The 27403-nt window shown below is 51.5% G+C and overlaps 1 long non-coding RNA gene across 1 annotated transcript in view; it reads left to right on the top strand.

Annotated features, from left to right (window-relative positions):
- Positions 1–6049: 6049 nt before the first annotated feature.
- The window catches only part of LOC116747411, a 31415-nt gene continuing 10061 nt past the window's right edge, over positions 6050–27403 (top strand). The window contains exons 1-2 of the long non-coding RNA XR_004348035.1: positions 6050–6348; positions 6457–6583. This is a non-coding gene — a long non-coding RNA (uncharacterized LOC116747411). The remainder of the gene's footprint in view (positions 6349–6456; positions 6584–27403) is intronic.

Below are 27403 nucleotides of genomic sequence, written 5' to 3'. Positions count from 1 at the left end.
CACTCGTGCTGATACAGTGAAATGGTGATGGTCTTTGTGGTCAGGTGAATGTGGGTTCGAATCCCGACTCTTCCAGTCACAGCTGTGTTTTCTTGGGTCAGTTCTTTAACCTCACTGAGCCTCAGTTTACTCATTGGTGGAACAGGGATATCATTTAGCTCCTTTTTTTTTTCATGAGCAGAGAATCATTTCCACGAGGAACTGATAAGCCCTCTGGGCAGCATACAAGACCCAGCGGGTGGTCAGATGTCCAGCATACCCTCCTACTCCCCTGGTGACAGCTGACCAAGCGCTTATACTTCCATGATCTCACTCAATCCTGACAACCTCAGGACAATTATTCCCATTTTGCCGATGAAGAAACTGAGGCTCGGAGAGGTGAACAGATATTGTGAAAGTCACCCGGCAATTAAGAGGGAAAGTCAGGGCTTGTCCTTAGGGATTCTGACCTTTGCAGCATGCTGCCCTCTTGGGAACTCCTACTCATTCGTCAAGACCCAGTCCAATTATCACCTCTTCTAGGGACCCTCTCCTAATATCTCTCTGCCAGTGCTCACATGGCCTCCTGCACAGGCCTCAGCACAGCGGGGCATGTGGTCTGGATGCAAAAATGCCGCTTTGGTATCAACTCTGGCTCCAAATTCAAAACCCAGACTTACCCCACGCCCACCCTCTCCTGAGAATATGGTGTGGTAACACCCTGGTTGTATCCACCTCCCTAATTTAACAGGCAAAAAAACAGGATACCTCATGAACTTTCTTTGATATACAGCGAGAGTGGTGAGGTTTAAAACGAAGTCGGTGCTCAGTAAATGAGAAGGCTGCTCTCCTTCTTCAGCGTGGCAACTTCCAGAAAATGGGTGCATGTCCTTGGGCCTCAATTTCCTCGACAGTCAAATGGTAGCATTTCCTCTGAGTGTCGTGGGGGAAGATCGCAGGAGTTAATGTGTGTGAAGCATTCTCAACACTGAGTACTGGAAGCGTGGCCCCAACGTGAGCTATTATTTTCATAAATCTCCTGGTTGAAGGGCATCCTCCGCGCGGTGGTAACTGTGTGCGCTGAGCCGCTGGGTCAGAGCTGAGTCTTCAGGACGAACGCAGGGCCTGGCACGGAGCCCGGCTGCGCTGAGGGGATGGATGGGGACGTGTCCCCAGGGAGGGGATACTGGAGCCGGGAGGAGCAGCCAGGCCGGGAAGGGCCCCAGGCTCTGGGCCCCTCCTCGCTCCCCGGGCGCTGCGGGCCGGCGGCCAAGTAGCTAATGAAACGGCTGCTGTCGCTTCCGGGGCGCTGCCGGGGCGGGGGGGGGGAGCCCGTGGGACCCGCCGGGTGCAGCTTAACCTTAGCCGGGGTGGGGATGGGGGCAGCCCCCAGGTTGCAAACGGGGATGGGAGGTACACCGCCCTGCCCCGCCCACTACAGAGTCCCCGGATCCACAGGTAAGCGGAGGGCGGTGGTGCAGGGGAGGTCCTCAGGTTTGGATTCCGGGTCTGCACCCTCCAGCACTGACTTTGGGTCTGGTCTCTGGATGACTTACCTATAACCTCGCATTTACATGACCTCACACCCAACCTGCGGCTGGACCTGGAGTCAGGCTGCCTGCCTTCTAATTCCTGTTCCAGCCTCTTAGTGGCATTGTGACCTTGGGGAGGTCGCTCAAGCCACCCGTGCCTCAGTTTCACGTCTGTAAACTGTGGATAATCGTAACACCCGCGTTAGGGTTGTTGTGAGATTACGTGAGTTAATACAAGTAAAGGGCTTAGAACGGGGACAGGCTAAGTGCCCAGTAAATGTTGGCTCTTGTCAGTTGGACTGGGCCCTTGACACCTTTAGGTTACCGAGGGGTGAGACCTGTTTTGCGAGTGATCTAGGGGAAGGTGCTAGGTCTGGTGCTGAAAGCAGTGGTTTGAGCCTCTGACTGTTGAGTCATTTACTATATCTGTGAGCTGGGCTAGTCACTTCGGCATTTGGAAACTCAGTTTCTTTATCTGTAAAATGGGAGGAACGTCCATCTGAGCTGACCATTACACAGATCAGTAATAAAACACGAGCTCCCACCCGGGGAGCCTAGCATGGTACCACCTGCTCTGTGTGCCGGACTTGATTCTCACCATGACCCTGGGCAAGCAGACCTTTCCTCTCACTTCCTCACTTAGAACGTGCTCAGGGTCCACAAGGAAACCCGGCAGTCAGAGTTGGAAGTGCAGTCTTTGGTTCTACGCGGCTTCTCCCAAAAAGGAGGTAATGCCTGTCAGTGTGTTTTGTCAGCTACAGAGAGGAGGGGTTAAGGGAGACGGAGGAGAGAGAGCCTGAGGTCAACCTGTGGATTGAGGCGGGGCGGGACAGGCCCAAATTCTCATCTTTGCTTTGTCCCTTCTTTCCTGGGCAGCCTTGGACAGTCCCTCAGCCTTGAGCCTCGGTTTCCTCACCTGTGAGGTGGGCACTGTAATGCTCCCACTTCACAAGACACTTGTGAGGATGGAGTCTCAGAGGAGATGCTTCATACATGGTAGCTTACGTCGGCGCTGGCTGGTGCTTATACGCTCATTCAGTCACCCACTATTAGCTGAGGCCCACAGGTGTGTTGGACCCTGGCATTCAGACGCAATCACCCCTCTCCTTGAAGGGAGCAGACCTGTAAACCATAAATGGCAGATATTAGCCAGTGCTCTGAGTGGGAGTTCAGAGGAGAGAGCCACTCCTGATGGCAGGGGATGGAGAGGGGCGGGAGAGGCGTCCCAAACCAGAGGACAGCATCTCTCATTGGAGACCTGCTGTGGAAACAAGAGGAGCCTATCAGAGAGACAAGGGGACAAAGTGAGGGCATCCTGGCACGAGCACCGCTATAGACAAGGGTGTGGAGGTTTAGCACGGAAGGAGCGGGGATGGGCTGGTGAGGGAACAGGGTACATCCAAGGAGCTTGGATTTTATCTTGGGGAATCTTTGAAAGCTGAGGGTTGAGACAGTTGGGGGGCATTAGATAACCCCACTCTCCACAGTAACAGTAGCACCCAACCCTCACCCAGAGACTGCAGCATGGCCAGTCGTTGTCAGATTTTATTTAGTAATCCTCAGAACAACCCTCTGTCTTGAGTAGACGCTTGGGGATCCCATTTGAGGCACAGAGAGGTTAAGGAAGTGGCCCCAGGTCACACAGCCTTTAAAGGCTGAGCAGGGATTTGAAGCAGGCTGCCATATCCCCTCCTGCCTCCTGTATGATCAGCCCTGAGCACCAGAGCTTCCATGGCCATTCTGAGAATTCCCAGCGTCGTGTATCTCTCCCCTTGGTGCCCGGCCCATTCCTGCTCAGTACCTGATTCTTGCTCCTGGGCTGACTGACAAAGCCACTTTCATGGAGCGGCCTTGGCTGCTGGGGCATGGGGGAGGGGACCAATTTCTCAGAAATCCAATAAGTGGAGTGAGTGACTCAGTGTGCCGGCAGCCCCCCTCCCGACCCCGGCCTCAGCTCTGGTCCTGGCTGACTGGAGAGGTGGTCGCCCCGGCCCTCACCTTGCTTCAGCCCCTCCTTCCTGGCAGAGGTCTTGGGAGCTTGGAGTCTGAATAGTTTCTCCAACCTCTAACCCCTCCTCCTCTCCTCCTCCTCAGGAGCAGGCCTATCAGTCTCTGCCTTCTGCCCTGCCCTGCACCATCCTCCTGGACCGTGCCGCCACCTGGAACATCTTTCTCAGAGAGGACTGGATCTTGTCTCTCTCTGGCTCCTTGCCCCAGGAGAGGGTCCCAATCCCCCAGACAGGTCAATGATGTGGTTCACCATCACCTCCCAGCTCCGTGTCCTCAAACTTCCCCAGACACAACCGCCTCTTCATTGGACATCTGCTTATCCCTCCAAGAGCCTCTGAGCTTCTGCCACTCCTGTTCCCCTGCCAGGAATGCCTCCCCCATTCTCGGGGTGAAATTCTCCTTATCCTCCAAATAGCACCTCCTCTGCGCAGCCTTCCCTGATTTCCCCAGTCAGGGCTGGTTGCCTCATCCCCTGTGTCCCCACAGCACCGAGCTTGGCCTGGTATTAGCAGTGATCCCGTTGTATGACAGTCATTTGATTAGCTGTTCCTTCCCTCAATCAGACTTTGAAAACTCCTCAATAATATCCAAATAGCTACCACCACTGAGCTCTTCCTATGTGCCAGGTACTGTGCTAAGACTTTACCTACATGATTTCTAGTTCTCCCTACAACCCTGGAGGCAGGTGCCACATTCATCCCCACTTTAAAGATGATCAGTGGAAGCGCAGACAGGTGAAGTGACTCGCCCAAGGTCACAGAGCGTAGAGCTCAGCACAAATCAGCCGTGCCCAGAGGTTGGCTGAATGAATGTGTGAATAAGTGGGAGGTCTCCCATGGCTGGGCCTTTAGATCAGCCTTAGGAGTTTCAAGGGAAGGGAACTAGCCTAGGGTGAGCCCCTGAATGTGCCAGGAGCCCCCGCTGTAGCCCTGAGATCCTGATCCTACTATCTCATTTTACCGATTAGAAAACGGAGGCTTAGAGCTATTAAAGGACTCTCCCAAGCCCAGAGAGATTCAGTGGCAGAGCCAGGACATGTGGGATTCAGAGCCCAGTTTAGGACAAGCGTCTGGGGGCCCCAATGCATCTGGAGGGGGAAGAGGTGTTCATTTTAGTTTCATCAAAACTCCTCCTCTTTGGATGATAATCCCAGAAAGCCAAACTGAAGCCAGGGTTTGGGGCTGTGGACTGGATTCTGATTGTTGCGGGGTGGGGGTGGGGGCCTGAGGAAGGTCATACCTTTTCAGGGTGAGTCCAGTGGAGGCCTGGCCAAGAGAGGACCTTTGGAGTGCCTACTGGAGGATGGGAGAACGAGTAAGTTTAAGTAATGGTTAAGAGCTTGGGCCATGGAAATAGATACCCTGGGTTTGAATCCTGCCTCTGCCACCTATTAGCTGTGTGACCTTGGATAATCATTTCACCTCTTGGAATCTCAGTTTCCTCATCTGTAAAATGGGGATAATATGCCTCATATCAGATTTTGGTGAGGATCACAAATGTTGCATCCAAAGTGCTTGGCACATAGTAAGCTGTTTGTAGATGTTAGCTTTTACTGGTGGGGTCAGAATTAGGCTCTCTAGAATTTGGGGTAGGTTGAGAGTCAGGATAGAATTAACGAAAACTAGGACAAGGGCTGCCAGTCCATTCGAGGCCTGTCTATGTTTGTCTGCTTCTTGGAATCACCCAGAGGACCCTGCTGGGGAGTCAGGAGGGCGTGAGCCCAGAGCTGACATTTGGGTAATAGCAGGATGAAGAGTGAAACAGATTTGAGTTCAAATCCTGCTTCTTCCACGTATGTTCTGGGTTATCTTGGACAATGTACTTACTTGTTCCCTTTAAGCTTCAGTTCCTGCTCTGTAAAATGGGGGTATTATTACCTGCTCCAAAGGAGTTTCGTAAGGATTTAATAAGATCGTTACACCAGGCACACGTGTCCATCCAAGTGTCAGTTCCTTAGACCTCAGTAAGTGTTTTATTTCCTAAAATGATTTCCTCCCCAGGGCTTTCCCATGTCATGCTATTTGATTTTGGAGAACTACGTGGGCTGCTTGTAGCTGGTTTTCTTCCATCCATCCCTCCATCCGCTAATGCATCAACCCCTGTTTAGGACCAGACCTGCAACAGGCCCTGAGGATCCAGTTAAAGCAACTCAGAGAGAGGTGGTTGCTCAGAGGAGCAGGGATAGGCTTCCCCATCTGAGAGGTGAGATGCTTCACGCAGTTTCGTAGGCAAGGAGGTCAGAACAGGTCAGCAGGGGGGACTACATGTGCAAAGGCGCAGAGGCCTGGTCCCGAGACTGTGGGGAGCCCTTTGAAAACCAGAATGGGAGGGGGTACAAGTAGGGACTCACTGTTTCCAGGGTCCTGCCAGGGCCGGGGTCCCCCATCTCCCATTAACGAGGCATGTGCGCCCCCTGCTGGCTTGCCTGCTGACTGCACACTGGGCTTTGGGAGACTCCCAGCCACTGGGTCTGGGAACCAAATGCCCATAAAAGGTGGACTTCCTCAACTGGGAGGGCCCTTGGGGTCATCCACTTGGGCCTTACCGATGGAGACAGGAGGCCCCATGCGGGGCAGGGAGCTTGCATGGTGCAGGAATTCGGGGCCCTAAGTTCAAGACTGGGCTCTGTCCACGCCTGGGGTGTCGGGGGTGGGGGTGAGCTCCTCCCCAAGGAGTGGGGGTTGGTGGGGAGGGGGTGATCGTGGAGAGCAGAGGGGGTTTCAGATTCTCGGCCCTCGCCCCATCTGGCTGGCTCTGTCGAGGGATTTCCTGTTTTGTCTTGGAACAGTGTCACTGCAACCTGATAGCCATGAAATGAGAACTCAAGGTCTGTGTGTGTGTGTGTATGTGTGTCTCAAAGGCTGACGCTGGTGTCCGTCAGCAGGCCAGGGCTGGTGACATCAATGTACTAATGCTCTGGTCTTCCTTTAAACAGGTTTGCCCAGCCCCAAGTCCTCAGGAGCGGCCACCGCCGTCTTGCCCTTGGTTCTCCAGCTTAAGGGGGGCTGGCAGTGGAATGAGAGGATGTGAAAACTGGAGAGATGCTTGCCTTTCGAGCCCAGGTAGGAGACAAGGATGGATGCGGGAACTAGGATGGGCTTTGTAGCAGGCTAGAAGCGGGGAGTGTAGGAAAGATGAGAATTTGGGATGCTGCCCAGGCTTCCGGCCTGAGGGATGCACCCCTCAATGAGATGAGGAGCTTGGGGGGACCTGCCCACAGCCACCGGGTGCCTGGAAGCTCATTACGTGTGGAGCGCGCTGTTTCCTCCTGACCATCTCTTGCCCCCTTCCCAGACCTTCTTCCTGGCTGGGCTGCTGTGTGTGCACAGGCATAGGCACGTGAGTATGTGTGCTCTGTGTGTCCCTGCCCGTGGGCTGGAAGCTTGGTGCTACCAGGGATGGGAACCATAAAAGCCTTCTTGCTCCAGGAAGAGCCCTGCTAGGCTGGGAGGTGACTGACTTTTTTTTTTTAATTAATTAATTTTGGGCTGTGTTGGGTCTTCATTTCTGTGCAAGGACTTTCTCTAGTTGTGGCGAGCAGGGGCCACTCTTCATCGCGGTGCACAGGCCTCTCACCGTTGTGGCCTCTCTTGTTGCGGAGCACAAGCTCCAGACGCGCAGGCTCAGTAGTTGTGGCGCACGGGCCTAGTTGCTCTGCGGCATGTGGGATCTTCCCAGACCAGGGTTCGAACCCGTGTCCCCTACATTGGCAGGCGGATTCTCAACCACTGCGCCACCAGGGAAGTCCCTGGGAGGTGACACTTTGATCCCAGTTCTGATCACATCAAGGCCAGGAGTCTGAGCCTGCTCCCAGCAGGTGGTACGTGGAGACAGCCTGGCTTAGCATTCAGATGGGAATTCCAGGCCTGCACCCATCTCTTCAACAGGGTGGCCCCAGGCAAGTCCGTGCCTCTCTCTGAACCTCAGTGTCATCACCTGGCAAACAGGACAATGGGCTGTGGCTCACAGGTGACTGGGGAGGATGGAATGACGTATCGCAGGCAGAGGCCTCAGCGCGGTGCCTGGCACACGGTGTGCCCCAGATGGAGGGTGGAGGGGGTTGTTATGTTTAAACCAGATGCTCTATTGCTCAGAACTCCGGCCACCACCTACCTGTCTGACTCTTAGCCTTCTTTCTCCTGCTCCAGCCATACTGGCCTTCCTCCCGTGTCTGGAGAACGCAAGCCTTGGCCCAGTCTGGAGCCTCTGCCCCGTTCTTGCCTGGTTGACTCCTGCTCAGCCTTCAGGTCCCTATTTAATGTCACCTCCCTGGGGCAGCCTGCCCTGACTGCTCTGGCTAAGGCACCCACTGTGCCCATCCAGGCACTCTCTAATATTCTCCTATTTTTTCTTCCTGGCATCTACCACTGCCAGAGCCTGAGTGATATGTTTATTGTTTATGGCCCCACCCCTGCTCATCTGTTGAACTCCCCGCTTTATCCCTGGTGTCTGCAATAGGGCCTGGCACATAGTAGGCCCTCAATCATTATATGTGGACTCTGTAGAGGCTTCTGATGCGTGGGGAGAGCTGGTATTTTGGAGCCAGACTGTCCTGGCTTGAACTTGGGTTGGAATTCCAGATGCTGGCTCCATCATTCACGGGCTGTGTGAGTCTCACGCCCCTCCTCTGGGCCTCAGTTTTCTCATCTGTCAGATGGGGCTAAGCAGAGTGACATCACAGCTGGTTAGAGGAAGCAACGAGACGGTGTGCATGCATCACGCAGGCCAGGACTTGTTGATAACAGTGATGATAGCTGCTACTTATCAGCCAGTCACTGTGTGCTGGGTGCTGCCCTAAGATCCCTACTTTTAAAAATTCATTTTGTCCTCACAATCACCCTGAGGAAGGGACGATTATCCCATTTTACAGATGAAGAAATTAAGGCTTAGCAAAGTAACCATGCCCAGTGATGATCCTATCTCTCCAGTGAGGGCTGTAGATGCAGGAGCTTTGGGGGCACGGCCAGTTGCTCTTGTTAGCATCTCACCAGTGCTTGGGGGGTTTGGGAATCGGACCCCCTGAGTCCTAATTCCACCTCTGCCACTGACTTGCTGTGTGACCCCGGCTGGGTTTCTGCCCCCTCTAGAGTCCTGTTTCCCTGTGTGGCATCGTGAAGGCGCAGGGCCAGGTCAAGGGGTACAACCTCCAGGACCCACAGGGCAGGGCAGGGAGCAGGGGAGGTGGCTGGACCTGGGAAGCGCTGGAGTGAGCTGGGCAGTGGCTGCTCGGCTCTGGCTGGTACTTGCCAGGTGGGAAAGCGGGCCTAGGATTGCCAATGTTTGAACTTTTCAAGAGAAGCAGGAAATTCAGATTTTGATGTGAAATCTGATTATTAAGTGTTGGCAAAAATTTAAAAAGAAAGACACCATTTGGGCCAAACAAAGGCCATTTGTGGGCTGCATCTGGGCTTGTGAGCTGTCACTTTGCAATCCATGGGATACCCAATATCTAGAGGCAGTTTCCTGCTCCTGGACCCTTGATAAAAATGACTCACACCTCTGAGTGCTTACCATGTCTAGAGGCGTGTGTGATGTCATTTAACTCTTCCGCACATCCCCACTCCCAGTATTTCTACCATGTAATATTATCCCACTAATATTATCATGTCCATTTGATAGGTGGACAGCTAAGGTCCAGAGAGTTTAAGTAACTTGTCCAGGGTCACACAGCTAATACATGGCACAGCTGGGGGACAAAGCAGGGCCCTCCTGCTCCAAAACTCCCTGGTGTAACCACTGTACCATCCTGCCACAATGACCACCGCCCCCCCCCCCCCCACCAAGAGACTATCTATCTAGGTTTCTTCCTGCTAGGGCACCCCCCATCCTGGCCTCCTGGGGACTCACACACTCACTGGTCAACTCCAGGGCTGGTCAGACACAATCTCAGCCCAGAAGGAGGGTGAGCCGGGCTTTTTCCTCTTCCCCGGGACCCTGGGTTCTCCTCTCTGCAGATCCCCTGGTGCTGCAGGCTGTGCTAGGGACCCGCTGGCTTGCTGAGAAACCTACAGAAGCAGCACCAAGGTCACGGCCTCTTCCATCAGCGCAGTCACAGACGTGAGGAAATGTCTCCTCCCTTTGGGAAATCCTGGTAGAGACTGTGCGCACGTGCTCAGGTTGGGTCGCTGTGTACGAGGGTGAGTTTGTACTCAGTTCTGTGACTGAGCGTGGTGGGCAGCGGTGTCCGTTGCGGGGGCGCCTGTCCGGGGTCACGGTCATCTGGGCAGGCACTGGCTGAGCATGCAGTGTTGCTCCCTGCAACCTTTGGGAGCTGCGTGAATGTCACTTCTGCTGGTGAAGGTGGGAAACAGTGATTAAGGCAGCCACCGTTTATTATTTACCGGTGCTTCAGATAAATGATTTTCTTTAAATGCCACACAACCCTATAAAGCTGGTGTGATTGTCTCCATTTTGTGGATGAAGATACTGAGGCTCAGAGACAGGCAGTGGAATGGCCAGGCTGTGGGTCAATAGCAGAATGGAATTTGGATCCAGGTCTGCTGTCTCCAAAGCCATTGTTCCGTTCCCTTCCCCAGGCTGCCTGTTTGCATCAACGGTGACCCCATGCTGGGGCCAAAACCTTGCTCCAGTGGGCTCTCCTTGGGACACCCCTTTTGTACCTTCAAAGTCCCCAGCCCACCTGGAGTTGGGTATCCTCTGCATCCCAGGCATTCCCGGCACTTTGGAAACGAAGATGGTCTGAGCTGTCACCTTGTCCAGTGTTCTTGGCTTATGGCTGGGTCTAGGGCTCTCAGTTGCTTGGGGACCTGCACAGGGTCACACACTGACCCTATTACAGTTTGGGGTTCAGGCTCTGATGACTCTGGACGTTGATGAACAGAGCAGGCCTGGTCACTCTCAGGGATGTGTTGGAGTTGGGGGCGCGCCCTTCCTCATGGTCTGCGTTCTCTGTGCCGTCCTCCTTTTCTATTTATTTATTTTGGCTGCACCGGGTCTTAGTTGTGGCATGCAGGATCTTCGCTGCCACGTGCGGGATCTTCAGTTGCCATATGCAAACACTTAGTTGTGGCATGCATGCGGGATCTAGTTCCCTGACCAGGGATCGAACCCGGGTCCCCTGTATTGGGAGCACGGAGTCTTAGCCATTGGACCACCAGGGAAGTCCCCCATCCTGCTTTTCTAAGTGCAGAGCCCAGAGTCCAGAGAGGGGACTCTTGGCCTGACCTCGGTCACACCAGTTTGGCCAGGCCTCGGCTTCCTTCAGCTCCAACTGTAACCAGTGGGCTTTGAGGGGACTTTGATTATACCTTCCTATCTTAGAATCCCCACTGCACCTGAGAGGTGGCAGCGTGGATGCTGAGGATCCAGAGTTGGCTTTGGAGCCATACCGGGGACTTGAGGTCAAATCCTGGCTCTGCCACTTATTTGCTGGGACATTTGGGTGAATAGCTTTACATCTCTGAGCCTCAGTTTCTTTATCTGTAAGATGGGGGTAATAATGGGACCTACTTCATAAGAGTACTGTGAGGATTAATAGTAGTAATAGCTGTAACGACAGCTGCCAGACTTGGAGTGTTTACTACGAGCTGGTTGCTGCTGCCCCATTTAATCCTCCCTGCAGCATTATGAGTCACTTACTGTTATTATTCCCATTTTACGGAGGAGGAGACTGAGGCTCAGAGGGCTTAAATGGTTTGCTCGAGGTCTTCCACTAGTAAGTGGTAGTGCCTGGATTCCAGCCCAGTTCTGTCTGACTCCAAAGGCCAGAATGCTTAACCCAGGAGGGTTATTCAAGATATCTAACAATTGGCCTGGCCTGGGCCCTGAGCCATCAGAATAGACGCCTGCCATAAATAAACAAGCTGTCTGTCCTCCCAGCACCATCTTATCCATTACACACTTGACTGTGTTAAATGGGATTAATCCAGGAAATGAGATTACAGATGTCAAGCAGCTTGGAGAACCATGAAGCAGTCCATGTGCTTCTATTTCTCTTTACGCCGTGGGGAAGAGAAGGGCCTGGGAATCAGGAGAGCTGCGCTTAACTCCTGGCTCTGCCATGAACTTGCCGAATGACCGTTGGTGGGTATGGGAAGCCAGTTTCCAGAGTCATGGATTAACAAGGTCTAAACCTGCCAAGGAGATGGTGCCCAGTTAGCATCGCTCAGGCGCATCCATGAGCTACTTACAAAGGGCTCGTCAAAGCAGACCCAGGAGGCCTTCAGCTTGGCCCCAGTTTGGTAAATCACTCAATGAAGGGATCGTGTGCTCGAGTTTTTAAGAAACAACTTAAAACACACTGTGCCTATTTCACGTGTACAACTTGCTGTATTGAAAGCCTACACTTCGGAGAGTTCTGACAGGTGCATACACTGGTGAGGGCACCACCACAATCACCCCTGACATCCCCATCACCTCGGAAAGTTTCCTGCTTCCCCTTAGCCACCCTTTCCTCCCTCCACTCCCATTCTCAGGCAAGCCCTGATCTGTTTTCTGTCACTATAGATCACTTTGCCTTTTCTAGAAGTTTGCATCAACGAAATCATACAGCATGCAGACTTTTGTGTCTAGCTTCCTTCAGTCAGTGTAACCTTTTCGAGATGCATCCAGGGGATCCTGCGTTCCTTTTACTGCTGGGTCGTATTCTATCGTATTGGCTACACCACAGTTTGTGCTCCCATTCACCTTTGGACGGACATAGGGGTTGTTTCTAGTTTTAGACTATTACAGATAAAGCTGCTAGGGATATTTATGTACCAGTCTTTGTGTGGACATATATTTCATTTCTCCTGGGTAAATACCTAGCAGTGGAAGGTCTGGGGGACTTGGAAGGGTGGACTGTTTTCCAAAGTGGTTGTACTGTTTTACATTCGCACCAGCAGTGTACGAGAGTTCCCGTTGCTTCACATCCTCACCGACACTTGGCATGGTCGGTCTTTTTAATAGTAGTCATTCTAATGGGTGTGTGGTGGGATTCAGTTTGGCTTCTGCTGCAGTCTTTTTGATTTTTTTTGATGTGGACCATTTTTTAAAGTCTTTATTGAATTTGTTACAATATTGCTTCTGTTTTATGTTTTGGTTTTTTGGCCACGAGGCACGTGGGATCTTAGCTCCCTGACCAGGGCTCCCTGACCCGCACCCCCTGCATTGGAAGGCGAAGTCTTAACCACTGGACCACCAGGGAAGCCCCCTCCTGCTGCAGTCTTGATGGGCTACGATGTGCTTGGGAGAGCAGACCTGAACAATGAAGAGGATGACCGACCATGGGACCATCAGGGGGAGTGGGTGCTGATTGGTTTTCTGAGGCACCAGAAGGCAGAACTAGGGACAATCAGAGGGACCCATAGGGAGAGAGATGTTGTCTCAAATTTCAGAATGAACTTTCGATGTGTCACAGCTGTCTGATTATGGAATGAATGTTCTGATGGAGTCGTGAGCCCACCGTTGCTGGGAGTGGTCAAGCCTGGTGGAGATGTGTGGACAGGGATCCCAGCCTCGAGTGGGGTTTGGCCTAGATTTCCACCGCACTTTCCCCAGCCCTGGGGTTCTAAGGATGATAAATGGTGAAAACCTCACTAGCAGCGTTAGCGTGAATATCTGCATCTTGCAGGCTCAAACCCCCACCTTCTCCTGCAGGAACCCCACATCTTAGGGGAGTTCCTGTCCCCTCTGAAGTGTGTGGGTGAATCCTCTGTGCTTATGAATGGGAGTAGGCAGCCACCCGCGTTGTCCTCTATCCCCATCAGTCACCACTGCCACTGCTACCGTCAACTTCTCCATCAGTGCCCCGGCCTGCCAGGTCCTGCCTCCCTGGCCCACAGGTTCTCTGTTCCACCGTCACTGCAGGAGCTCACTGTTTGCTGGTAAATGAGGGGAAGAGTGCTTCTTAAGACGGGGGGGGGGTGTCCCCCATCTTCTACGACAGCTCTGTCTGCTCACCCTCAGACTTCTCCTCCTGGGCTTGGTGACTGGGCTGCAGCAGCTCCAGAAACCAGTTGGCAGGAGGAATTCAGAACCGCCTGCCTCCATCCCGAGACCCCTGCTGCTGGGTCTGGCTTGCCACCCACCCTCTGCTTCCTCTTATGAAGAGTTTAGGAAGAGTTTCTCCTTTGGCACCTGATGGTGCTTCCTGGCTTCCCTTAGGTGCCTGCCTCTAGTCCGCCAGACCCATCTTATGTGTGTGCCTGAACCCCAGCTAGGGCAGGACCCAAGCACCACTCTTGGTCCTGCCGCCATCTCATGTGGGTAACTGGATGGCTCAGCCCTATGAGCTGGTTGTGTCCAGTCTCAGCTCTGGCCTGGTCAGGTCCTCTTTACCCAGTAGGAATAACCAAAGGCAAGTTATTTTACAAAGAAGGTTTTATTTTGGACTACGTTCACCCCACTTGATTCGTATATAAAAAATCATACATCCACTTCTGAAACCATTGCTGTAGAATGGGATTTTCTGTGTGTATTAGCCAGGCTCATAGGTGGTCCCCACTGATCTGTCCTCCTGGGGCTCACACTCTTGTGTATTCCCCCCCCCACCCCGACCCACAACACTGTACCAGGGTTGCTCTGTGTGAACATTAAGTTATGGAAGAATCGATGGGGTCATTTCTGAGATTAGGTTAGAAAAGACCCTGCAGCTTCAGTCCTGGTAATTCTCTCTCTCTCTCAGATCATTTGCTCTGGGGAAGGCCAGCTGTCCTGTTGTAAACAGCCTGATGGAGAGGGTTGTGTGGGGGTGGAACTGTGGCCTCTAGCCAAATAGCCAACAAGAAACTGAAGCCTCCTGTCAATGGCCACAAGGGTGGGCTTGAAAGTGGGTCCTCCAGTCCCATCAAGCCTTCGGAAGACTTGACGTCAACCTCATGGGAGACCCTGAGTCAGAGGCACCCACCTAAGATGGCCCTCAACTCCTGACGCTCAGAAAGTGTGTGAGATAAACGCTGCTTTAAATCACTAAATGTTTAAAGGGGATAATTTGTTATGCAGCAATGGATAACGAATACACCCTGGATTATGTACTCCTATTTGAGATAGCAATCATTTCCCCTGCCTTACCCCATCCAAACAACAAAGATAGAAGCCTGGTGTCACGTGGGTAGCCCTCCTGGTCCAGCACAGCTGATTGGACCAGGCTGAGACTTTCTAGGAATTTTTTTTTCTTTCTCTTTTCTCTTTTTACCCTTTCTCCTCCCTCTCTTCTTGTCTATTTTTCTTTCAATAGGAAGAGGGGAAGATTGAATCAAATAACTATGTGACTGAGCTGGTAAACTCTGGGGGTGGAACCACCAAGCTGGTCTGCCGAGAGAGAAAATTGAAGTGAGAGAGAAACAGGGATGAGAGACCTAGTTGGGGAGATATATGCTGCTTGTGGACCTGGCAGGTTTGGTGTGTCCAGTTTTGCTGCTGGCAGTTGTATTCTGGGAAACTCCTCTGATGCTTAAAACAATCCTCCTTTTACCTGAGTTTCCTTAAGTTTCTTCTTTTTCCAATCAAATCATCTGAAGTCAATAATCTTTGCAGGCAACATTTTTTTTTTTTGAATAGACATAAACCATCCCATTGAGTGGACCTGTTTAAGTTTGCACAACCGTTCTCCTCTGCTTGGACATTTAGGTTATTTCCAATTTCTCTCTGTTGTAAACAATGCCACGATGAACATCCTCAGCAGTCAAAGCTTTGTTTCACATCTCCAGTGACATCTTCAAGAGGGCTTCCCAGAAGTGAGATGAGTGAGCTGAAACGTCCTATTAAATGACTTTCCAGAAAAATGACACTGTTACTCCCACCAGCTGTAGAGGAAATCACTCATCTCACCCACCCTCACCAGCCTTAGGTTTCTCTCACTGAAGGTTGCATTCTCCTGCCACGTATCGGGCCGAGGTGGGCTGGGCTCTGTGCACTGTGCTGGGGGTCATGCCCAGATGTCACACCATTTAGGCAGCAGCCATGTCGTGCTGGCATCTTGAGGGTCTAAACAAGTAGGGAAAGATATATGTCGTTTTCTTTTATTTAAAATGAAATTAATTCTAAACACCACTTAAAAATACATTAATAATGGTGTTGGTGTATCATTCATCTTAAACACGTGACAGATGTTTCCCTCAGCAAAATGCCAAAGTGAGAAAGTGGGTTAGGGAGTTAGGAGATTGATTAGTTTCTGTCAAGGGGCTCATTACCTCTCGGCCAGATGATCTCCCAACTGGCCCCCTTCCTCCAGCTCCTGCATCTCCTACCCTGGCCCCCTCTGCCCCCCTTGCTGATGTCTGGATAATCTTGCCGATAGGATTCAGGGGAGTGGGATGGTGGGAGGCTTGGAGTCAGGTGGCCAGGGTTCTGGCCTGGGTTCGGTCCCTGAGTTCCTGGGTGTGGTGGACACCTGCTTCTGTTCCCCCCTTTCTTGGATCAGCACTCTGATTTTTCTTTGGGGTGTCACATGGGGCTGACACTGCTCCCCCCCACCTCACCTCCACTCTAACGGGAGGCATATTATACCTAGGCTTGGCCATTGAGGGTTCTGCAGACCTCTGGCCCAATGATTGGTTCATAGGGGAGGTGGCGTGTGTCCCAAGCTGAGCCATTGTTTGAGGCCTGGATCCAACTGTACCTGAAGTTCACCTTTCAACATCCTGGTTATGTGAGTCAAGTCCCCTCCTCCTTCTTCCTCTTCTTCCTCTTCCTCCTCCTCCTCCTTCTCTGCTTCGTCTTTTTCCTCTTCTTCTTTTTTTTTTTTTTGCTGTACGTGGGCCTTTCACTGTTGTGGCCTCTCCCGTTGCGGAGCACAGGCTCCGGACGTGCAGGCTCAGCGGCCATGGCTCACGGACCCAGCCGCTCGCGCAGCACGTGGGATCTTCCTGGACCGGGGCACGAACCCGCGTCCCCTGCATCGGCAGGCGGACTCTCAACCACTGCGCCACCAGGGAAGCCCTCCTCTTCTTTTTTTAAGAAGTCCATCTGAATTGGGTGCTTGTTACTTGTGAACAAAAGAGTTGTGACTGACACGCAGTATGACCTTGAACAAATCCTTTCTTTTTGGTAGCCTCAGTTGCCCCCAGGGAATGAAAAAGCTGGCTTCGCTGGAAGAGGTTCCCTCAGCCTGGGAGGTTCAAGTTCCCCATCTGGGTTGTGGGAACCCACACGTTGGAAGGGTCACAGATGGATGGGCTGGCTCATGTGGAGACTGTCGCTGTGCAGCTTCGCCAGGGGAAACCTCAGTGGGCGTCCTCTCCCCAGACCTCCAAAAGGCTGCCCCGGAGCAAAGACATTGGCAGAGCAGGCCCCCTGGGGGAAGACCCAGTGGCTCACTGCGCTCCCTAGTGTGGAGCATTGTGACCAGCAGTGAGATGCGCTGAGCCTTCTCTGTCTCTCAATGGCTCCCAAGTACCTTCAGGGTTAAGTCCACTCCCCTTAGATGGGCGGAAGGCCAGCCTCCACATAGGGCTTAATAAATATTAAATGAATGGATAAATGAACAAATGCCCTTCATGATCAGGCTCTTGCCCAACTCCCCAGCCCTAGACTCAGACCCTCCACCTTCTACCCTGCACACTCCACTCCCCACCAGCTTGAACACGCTGTGTTCTCTTATGCCTCAGTCTCATCTGTGCGGTTCCTCTGCCAGCATCTCTTCCTGCCCCGCTCCCCCCCCCCACCCCGCCGCCATCCCCCCTCCACAGGCAAACTTGCACTTTTCCTTCCATACGCAGCTCATTCACTGACCCAGCAAGAGTTTGAGCCCCTACTATGTTCTGGGCACTCTTCTGGGTGCTGGCATTGACCCAAACAGTGTAGTCCCTGTTAACATGGAGCCTAATTATGGTGAGGGGCGCAGCAAACACAGAGGAGGCCAGTGGGTGGTAAATGCTATGGAGCAAGGGTGGAGCTGCGGTGCTGATGGGGGGCATGGTTGTTTTGTTGTTAATAGGGGCTGGCCAGGGAAGATTTCTTGGATCCAGTGACATTCAAGCTGAGACCCATAGGAGGGAGGGACTGACCTGCGAGAAGGGTGGTCTAGGAGGAGGGAACAGCAGATGCAAAGACCCCGAGTGGGGAGGAGGCCCCTGTGCTGGAGTGCGGAGCGGGGCGGGCAGGGGCGGGGGTCAGAGGGTAACAGCGGAAGATGGGGACGGCAGCTGTGCAGGGCCATGTAGGCTCTCACTGGCCTTTTATCCTGAGCGAGAAGGGAGCCACGGCAGGGTTTCCGAAGGGGATGGGGCAGAGCAGACAGACCGGTTTGGAGGCTCTGGCAAAAATCCAGGGTGATGGCCTTGGGAGAGACAGAAGTGGTCTGATTCTGCATCTGTTTTGAGGGTGGGGAGGCAGGATCATCCCATGTGAGGGGGTGAGGGTGAGCAAAGGGGGTGCTCGTGGAGGAGCTGGCAGGCTGGGGGCAGCGTGGCCTGGGGCTGGCGTCCGGCCCGCTGACTGTGAAATGCCCATTGCTCAGCCTCGAGGGCTCCTGGAAGCGAGGGTGGATGTGGGAACCTGGGGGTCTGGGGACAGGTTGGGGCCGGAGGTATGAGTTTGGGTGTCATCCGCAGAAAGATGCTTAAAAGCAGGGGCTGCGTGAGGGAGTGAGGGTGAAGGAGACCACCTCCCATCTTTGGACGAGCCCCCCGAAGCAGGAGGAAGACTGACCGAGGTGCCCAGAAGTAAGAGCAGACAGCGTGTTGTCCAGACTGTGTCCAGGCTGCTGGCCGGTCACTTACAACGGGGCTGGGGCTTGGCCATTGTGCCCAGTAACTGGCAGTCGTTGGTGACCTTGACAAGAGAGGTGGGGACCAGCAGCTCCAGAGGGAAAGGATGGAGGACTGGACACAGTGCCAGAGAAGGGCTGGGGGCCAGGGGTCAGGGGTCAGGGAATGTATCTTTGAGCAAAGCCTGAGTGAAAAGCGGCTGGGGACGTGGTGGAGGAGAGGTCCACAGGCAGAGGGAACTGCCGGGGCCAAGTCCCCGGGGGAGGAGGGCTCCAGTGGCTTTGGGGAAGAGGAGGATGCAGGGGGGGAAGCAGCAGCAGCGCGACTTCACGGGGCCGGGGAGCAGCTGGCATTTAGTCTGGGGGGTGAGGAGAAGCTGCAAGAGGACTTTGAACATTTTATTTGTTTATTTAAAAAAACTGCCCTCTGGCTCCCAAATGGGGAACTTTAGGAGGCTTTGATTAGGAGAAGCCCCGCTGAGGGGTAGCTTGCTGCTGTCCCCTTATCTAGGGCCCTCCCCTGCCCGTCCGCAGGTCTTGGCCTCTGTCCCCGCTGCCTCTGATCTGAGGCAGGCTGCTTGCGTGGGCCCCCCTGGGCCACCCGGGTCGCGGAAGTTGGGGGACAGCAGGCGTGTCCTGAGCAGAGCCGGGTCTCTCTGGCCATGTGAGGGCCCTTTGTCCCGGGTCGGCAGTACAGTTTGATCGGACCTTAGTGGGGCCAGAACTGGCCTCTGATACTCACCAGACAAAGGGCCTCTTTGAGAGGCCAGGAAGTGAGGAGCTGGGATTTATCCGCCCAGGGATTCGAGGGACCAGCTGGGGGCCAAAGAGCTGGGAGTCTGAGGCTCAGGCAGACCTTTTACTGTTATTATTGTTTTGAAGGTGATTTCTCCCTCCCCTCTGAGCCACCCCCAGCCCTGCTGCCTACCTCACCCCTCCAAGGGACCTGACTGGGGTCTCACCACCCAAGGGAGTGGCTGAGGTGCGAGTCAGAGCAGGACGGCTCTCACTCTGTGTGGGACACAACCCCTCCAAGCACTTTCCAGGTATCAGCTCAGTTAATTCTCACCATGACTCTATGAAGGGGAGACCGGTATTACCCCCATTTTACAGATGAACAAATGGAGGCACGACGGGGTTAAGAAACTGGGCCAAGGTCACCTTTAAGGGGTGGGGCTGGGGTTTGGTCCCAGGCAGCATCTGACTTGCTGGGGTCGTGCAAGATCACGACTCTCAACACCTGAATTTTATAGAAGGCCTGAGAGGGGGAGGGTGTGTCCAGGGCACAGAGCCAGTTATGGGAAGGCTTGGACCAGAGCCCACGGAGGGCCGAGGCCTGGATTTGCATCCCATCTCCTCAATATTACTTGTGTGACCTTGGACAAGTCCCTTACTTTTTCTGAGGCTTTTCCCCTCAACCCTTGGAGACAATAACCCCCTTTCACAGGATTGCTGTGCTGACTAAATGAGGTGAGGACCGCGTGTGCTCAGCAGTGTCTGGTGTGGGGCGTGGCCTCCCGGTGATGAGTTCCTTTCCTTCCCCTTCCCCACTCCCAGGTGCCAGCGCTGACCACAGCTTAGGGGGTGACAGGTTCCATGGCATTCACACCTCAATAGTGGCTTCTAAAGCCATGGCTTTTCAGCAAGGTGCTGGCCCGAATCACCAGGGAACTGTACAAAGTTCCATGCCCTGAGTCCCACCCTGGAGATTCTGACCCAAGCTCCTTCAAGCCTTTAGATCCAAAGGAGTGAACCCCTAGTAGTGGAATGTCAGACTCTGAAGAGTGATATAGGAAAGACTTGGAAGGCTGGAGTTGGGTGTGTGTGTGGGGGGGGAGGGCGTTTCCTTCCCATATCCCCAGTGTGTTCAGCCAGCCCTTACTGAGAAGCAACCCCCTTGCTTAGTGGGCCAGCTAATTGAGTCTGCTAAGCTTTGCCTTTAATTAAAGGGGAGGGAAGTCAATAGTCTTGGGGTTCATGGAGCTACTGATCTGTCAGGAGCTGATGTTCAATTTTCCCTGATCAAACCTCATTTCCAAATGTCCTTTCTTGAGGGGAGAGGATCTGTTTCTCCTCACTGCCCTTTGCTCCTTTCCTAATAACAGCTGGCCTTTGTGTGTGTGTGTGCTCTGTCCTGAGCTGAGGGCACTCAGCGTCCTATTTAACCCTTCCAACAACACTGTGCTGTAGGTACACTTATGCCCATTTAATAGATGAGCAAATGGAGGCTCTTAGACCACAAAACCACTTGCTCAAGGATATACAGCTCCTAATCTATAGGCTAATTTTTTTTTTTAATCTTCTCAAAGAACCAGCTTTTAGTTTTATTGATCTTTGCTATTGTTTTCTTTGTTTCTATTTCATTTATTTCTGCTCTGATCTTTTTGATTTCTTTCTTTCTGCTAAATTTGGGTTTTGTTTATTCTTTGTTCTCTTGTTCCTTTAGGTGTAAGGTTAGATTGTTTATTTGAGATTTTTCTTGTTTCTTGAGGTAGGCTTGTGTAGCTATAAACTTCCCTCTTAGAACAGCTTTTGCTGCATCCCATAGGTTTTGGATCGTCGTGTTTTCATTGTCATTTGTCTCTAGGAATTTTTTGATTTCCTCTTTGATTTCTTCAGTGATCTCTTGGTTATTTAGTCACGTATTGTTTAGCCTCCATGTGTTTGTGTTTTCTACGTTTTTTCCCCTGTAATTCATTTCAAATCTCATAGCATTGTGGTCAGAAAAGATGCTTGATATGATTTCAATTTTCTTAAATTTACTGAGGCTTGATTTGTGACCCAAGGTGTGATCTATCCTGGAGAATGTTCCGTGAGCACTTGAGAAGAAAGTGTAATCTGCTGTTTTTGGATGGAATGTCCTATAAATATCAATTAAATCTATCTGATCTATTGTGTCATTTAAATCTTCTGTTTCCTTATGTATTTTCATTTTGGATGATGTCCATTGGTGTAAGTGAGGTGTTAAAGTCCCCCACTATTATTGTGTTACTGTTGATTTCCTCTTTTATAGCTGTTAGCAGTTGCCTTATGTATTGAGGTGCTCCTATGTTGGGTGCATATATATTTATAACTGTTATATTTTCTTCTTGGATTGATCCCCTGATCATTATGTAGTGTCCTTCCTTGTCTCTTGTAACATTCTTTATTTTAAAGTCTATTTTATCTGATATGAGTATTGCTACTCCAGCTTTCTTTTGATTTCCATTTGCATGGAATATCTTTTTCCATCCCCTCATTTTCAGTCTGAATGTGTCCCTAGGTCTGAAGTGGGTCTCTTGTAGACAGCATATAGCTGGGTCTTGTTTCTGTATCCATTCAGCAAGCCTGTGTCTTTCGGTTGGAGCATTTAATCCATTCATGTTTAGGGTAATTATCAATATGTATGTTCCTATGACCATTTTCTTAATTGTTTTGGGTTTGATTTTGTAGGTTCTTTTCTTTTCTTGTGTTTCCCACTTAGAGAAGTTCCTTTAGCATTTGTTGTAAAGCTGGCTCGGTGGTGCTGAATTCTCTTAGCTTTTGCTTATCTGTAAAACTTTTGATTTCTCCATTGAATCTGAATGAGATCCTTGCCGGATTGAGTAATCTTGGTTGTAGGTTCTTCCCTTTCATCACTTTAAGTATATCCTGCCACTCCCTTCTGGCTTGAAGAGTTTCTGCTGAGAAATCAGCTGTTAACCTTATGGGAGTTCCCTTGTATGTTATTTGTCGTTTTTCACTTGCTGCTTTTCTTTTAAATTAATTTATTTTATTTGTTTATGCTTGGCTGTGCTGGGTCTTCGTTGCTGTGCACGGGCTTCCTCCAGTTGCGGCGAGCGGAGGCCACTCTTCGTTGCGGAGTGTGGGCCTCTCACTGCGGTGGCCTCTCTTGTTGCGGAGCACGGGCTCTAGGTGCGCGGGCCTCAGTAGCTGTGGCTCGCGGGCCCAGTTGCTCCGCGGCATGCGGGATCCCACCAGACCAGGGCTTGAACCCGTGTCCCCCTCATTGGCAAGCAGATTCCAAACCACTGCGCCACCAAGGAAGCCCCTCACTTGCTGCTTTTAATAATTTTTCTTTAATTTTTGCCAATTTGATTACTATGTGTCTCGGCATGTTTCTGCTTGGGACTTTCTGCGTTTCCTGGACTTGGATGGCTACTTCCTTTCCCATGTTAGGGAAGTTTACAACTATAATCTCTTCAAATATTTTCTCTGGTCCTTTCTCTCTCTCTTCTCCTTCTGGGACCCGTATAATGTGAATTTTGTTGCGTTTAATGTTGTCCCAGAGGTCTCTTAGGCTGTCTTCATTTCTTTTCATTCTTCTTTCTTTATTCTGTTCCATGGCAGTGAATTCCACCATTCTGTCTTCCAGGTCACTTATCCGTTCTTCTGCCTCAGTTATTCTGCTATTGATTCCTTCTAGTGTTGTTTTCATTTCAGTTATTGTATTGTTCATCTCTGTTTGTTTGTTCTTTAATTCTTCTAGGTCTTTGTTAAACATTTCTTGCATCTTCTCAATCTTTGCCTCCATTCTTTTTCCGAGGTCCTGGATCATCTTCACTATCATTATTCTGAATTCTTTTTCTGAAAGGTTGCCTATCTCCACTTCATTGAGCTGTTTTTCTGGGGTTTTATCTTGTTCCTTCATCTGGTACATAGCCCTCTGCCTTTTCGTCTTGTCTATCTTTCTGTGAATGTGTCTATAGGCTAATATTTTAAGACTTTGGTCTTAACCCTTACTCATTGCTGCTCTGTATCTGATGGAAATGAAAACCCAGGTAGGCTGCAGCCAACAGAAAACTTAGTTACCAGTCCTGAAAGAACTAGGGGTTTAGCGTTCTCACATGATGAGAAATCTAGGGCTGGTACAGCAGCAGCTCAGTGACAGTGTCAGAGAACAGGCTCTACTCTGTTGTCCCTAACTTGTGGGGTTTTTGCCCTCATAGTTCTAAAGTGGCTGCCACACTTCCAGCACTCACATTTGCATTCCAGGCAGAAAGGCAGTGGAAAGGCCAAAGGTCTCTAATTTGGAAGGCTTTGTCTTTTTATTTCGGAAGTGAAGCCCTTCCTAGCAGACTCCCACCTAGATCTCCTTGGCCAGAATGTGTCCCTGGCTACCCTTGGCTGGAAGGTAGTTTGAAAAAATGAGACATTAGCCTTCCAGCCTCTAGAGTTGCAGAAAACAATGAAGGAGGTGGCTGGGAAAGGTGATGTGGGCCCAACTAGTGTTCTTGCCTGGCCTTCTATTGTGGTCTCTCCAAGCACGTCTCTTCATCTGTTCAGTGTCCCCCCCATAGATGCTGGATTCCAGCCTGGGGAGTTAAGGGACCTTTTAGGTGCTTCTGCTGTCCAAGGTCTGGGCAGTGATGGGAAGCCTGGAGAGGTTGACTATCAGGACAGTTTGTTTTCTGGGCCTCATTTCCTCATCTGTAAAATGTGGCCTGCCTGGCGGGGTGGCCGCAGGACTACAGGAGACGGTGGGCACCAGGAGTCTGGCCGTAGTGGCAGAGCCACGGAAGGCAGGGTATGGCATTCGTAGAGCCAGGCTGAGCCACTCACCATCCTCGTACAGGCTGCAGCTCCCCCAGCTGGAAAATGGGAATGAACTCATTTTATCTATGCTGTAGGGTTGTTCTGAGGGTTACATGAACTTATGCACCAAAGTGCTTCAGTGACTGTTTCTGACCCTTTCTTTGGGACAGGTTCCTAGAGGGGTGAGACGTTTTTGGAAGTTCTCGTTCCACAGGGAGGAGGTGCTGTTTCCAGCAGGAATTTGAGGAGGGAAATAAGGTCAAGAGCTGGTGGAGGGGTTGGAGGCCCTGCAGAGACTGGGGGGACTCCCCGACACCTCCCCGGTCCTGCCGCCTCCAAAGAGGGCCCAGGGGACCCATCAGATGGTCTGTCCTCTGTGGGCCTGTAATGGGCTGACCCCAGTGTCCTCCCCACCACAGCCCCAATCAACGGCTCTCTGCTGGGCTTTGAGCCATCTACTACAGTGGCCTGGTCTGCCTGGCCAGTCACAGCACTGTCCCAAAATAAGCCCCTTGGAGGAGCAGAGGCGGCTCACTGGGACCCCCCTCCCCGCATAGGTTCCTGACCTGCTTAGGAGGGATGCAGACAAGCTTTACCTCTCTGTGCCTCTGCATCCTGGGAAAACAGGGGATGGTGGGGATGTGGTAGCCCCTTCCCCACAGTTCCATTTTGTCTTGGTTCCTGGCCTCTGTCTGGGCCTGACTCTCAGGGGGCTTGGAGAGAAGGAGTAGGTGCATGTGCTGGGGGCTGACAGTCGTGGGGTTCCAGTCCTGTTCTGCCCTGCCCTGTCCTGAGACCATGGCGGGTGCCTTCTACTCTCTGGGTTCCTCACCTCTGTAAAAAGATCCTTTCTAAGCCTCTTCCAACTTGGACATCCCCGTGACTGTGAATCCAGGGTGTCCCCTGCCCAGGGGCAGCTTGCAACAGACCTTGGAACCTCCTGCCCAAGAAGGGGCCCCAGGACAGTCCTCCCTCCCTCAGTCCAGAGCGGAACATGAGCTGGGTTTGTGGGTGCAGTGCGCCCCCTGGTGGCTGCTCTGGAACACTGCTCGTCCAGGCCCAAGTCCCCAAGGCCTCTGTGCTGGGTGAGGGTTGGCAGGGCCCAGCTGTAGGAGAAGCAGTTTTCTCTCCTTTTAAGGGAGTTGGGTGGAGATGGGGTTGCTATAGCTCCTGGGAAGCTTTTTGATCCCAAAATGTAATCCCGCCACCAGCATCCCCATCTCAGAGAAACCAGCCTCCCGGCTGGGAGTTTTCCCTCTTGTTTCTGGGGAGTTGGTGTGGGTCCTTTGTGAAATGAGTGGATCATCCCCATGTTGCCGATGAGGAGACTGAGTCTCACGGACCTCAGAGATTAGGTTCATAGTCTCAGCCTCACCCTGCTGAATGTTTGTGTCTCCAAATCCATATGTTGAAACCCTGCCCCCTGCTCCGGGACACCCTGGGGACTCTGGCCTCCCAGGCCGGACTCACGTGGCTCCCTCTGCTTGGACACTGTCCCCTTCCTCGGAGGAATGCTCATCCTTCAGATGCCATATCAAGGGCTATTTTATTTGTGTTTATTATTTTGGGGGGTAAAACATGCCTATCATACAATTCACCGTTTTAACCGTGTTTAAGTGTCTGGTTCAGTGGCATTAAATACATTCGCACTGTTATGCAACCGTCACCACCATCCAGCTCTGGAACTTTCCATCCTCCCAAACTCAAACTTTGTACCTATAAAACAATAACTCCCCATTCCCTCCTCTCCCCAGCCCTTGGCCACCACTATTTTACTTTCTGTCTCTGTGAATTTGACTATTTGAGGTAACTTATAGAAGCAGAATCATACAATATTTGTCTTATTTCACTTAGCATAATGTCTTCAAGGTTCATCCATGTTGTAGCATCTGTCAGAATTTCCTTCCTTCTAAGAGCTGAATAATATTCCATTGTATGTATCTACTATGCTTTGTTCATCTAGTCATCCGTTGATGGACAGTTGGGCTGCTTCTACCTTTTGGCTATTGTGAATAATGCAGCTATGAACATAGGTATACAAGTATTTATTTGAGATCCTACTTTCAGTTCTTTTGGGTATATACTCAGAAGTGGAATTGCTGGGTCATATGGTAATTCCAAGTTTGATTTTTTGAGGAATTTCCATATCATTTTCTACAGTGGCTGCACCATTTTACGTTTCTATCAGCAACGCACAAAGGTTCTAATTTCTCCATATCCTTGCCAACACTTGTTCTTTAAAACATTTTTTTAATACTAGTTATCCTAATGGGTGTGAAGTGGTATCTCATTGTGGTTTTGATTTGCATTTTCCTAATGATTAATGATGTTAAGCCTCTTTTCATGTACTTATTGCTCTTTTACTTTTTAAAACTATTTTCCGCAGATCAGAAAGCTTGACCATCATCTGAGAACTAGTTAGAAATGCAAATTCTCAGACCCCATGAAGGATAGACTGAATTGGAAACTCTGCACCTGGGCCCCAGGAATCTGGGTTTTATTCAACACTAGGTAATTCTGATGCACGCTCAAGTGTGAAAACCACTGGTCTGGGCACTGTGCCAGGCACTTTGCAGTATGATTTCATTTATTACACTGTTATTATCCCCATTTGGCATATGAGAAAACCAAAGCTCAGAGAGGTGAAGTCCCTTGCCTAAAGTCACACAGAGTACACGCTCCAAACTCCAAAGCTGTCTGTGAGGTGCGTTCCACGGGATTTACCAGGAGCCTGGGCTGGGGCTCCCTAGCTGGCCAGCAGGGGGAGTCCTTTACCCAGGGCCCAGAGTCTAGGCTTGGAGAGAGTGGGGAGGGCTGAGCCCTTGGAAGCTGGGCAGGACCCTCAGGGCTCACCCCTACCCGCTTCAGTCCTCACCACTTACCCTACCCTCATCTCTCCCACTTGGACTCTCAGCCTCTGACTGCAAAGAACGCTGGGGCAGGGACTCAGGGCAACTTGGTTGAAGTTTGAGAGGTCCCATTAACAAGCTCTGTGACCTTGGGTATGCTGCTGAACCATCCTGAGCCTCAGTTTCCCCATCTCTAAAGTGGAGGTTACCATCCTGCCTTGGTGATCCATTGAGAACATGAAGGGCCCTTCAGGTCTGAGGCGTTTTGGCTTCCTGGAGGGTTGAGATGACTGACGTTCTTTGGGGGGAATGGAAAAAAGAACATTTACTGGGTGCTAAGTATGTGCTGGGCACTCTCAACGTGACATGAGTTTATGCCAACATAATGAAATAAGGAATATTATACCCATTTTACAGATGAGGAAACTGGGCTCAGAGAAGAGACGTGAGTTGCCTAAGGTTCCCATGGCCAGAAAATGGCAGAGCTGGCGTTCCAACTCAGGTTCTCTCTTCTTCCAGGCAGCCGTCCAAACAGAGGGCTAATGTCTACTCCAAGGAGGGATGGGGAGACAAGGAGGCCAAGTTGTTTCCATCCCTCCCTCCTTCCCTGGACTCTGGGACTAGGCCACCTGCCTTTGTCTCCACCACCTATAGCTGCGCGCCCCATAGGAAGATCACTCCTGCTCTGGGCTAAATGTTTGTGTCTCCCGCAAACTCATATGTTGAAACCTAACCCCTAAGGTGATGGTGTTAGAAGGTGGGGACTTTGGGAGGTGACTAGGCCATGAGGATGGAGCCCTCCTAAGTGAGATTAGTGACCTTGTTAAAGGGACCCCCGAGAGTCCCCTCACCCCTTACACGTGTGAGGACAT

The sequence above is a fragment of the Phocoena sinus genome, chromosome 1 (genome assembly GCF_008692025.1).
Source record: "Phocoena sinus isolate mPhoSin1 chromosome 1, mPhoSin1.pri, whole genome shotgun sequence".
NCBI classification, from domain to species: Eukaryota; Metazoa; Chordata; class Mammalia; order Artiodactyla; family Phocoenidae; genus Phocoena; species Phocoena sinus.
Note: the sequence above shows the minus strand (reverse complement) of the source record. Positions and strands in the feature narration are given on the sequence as shown.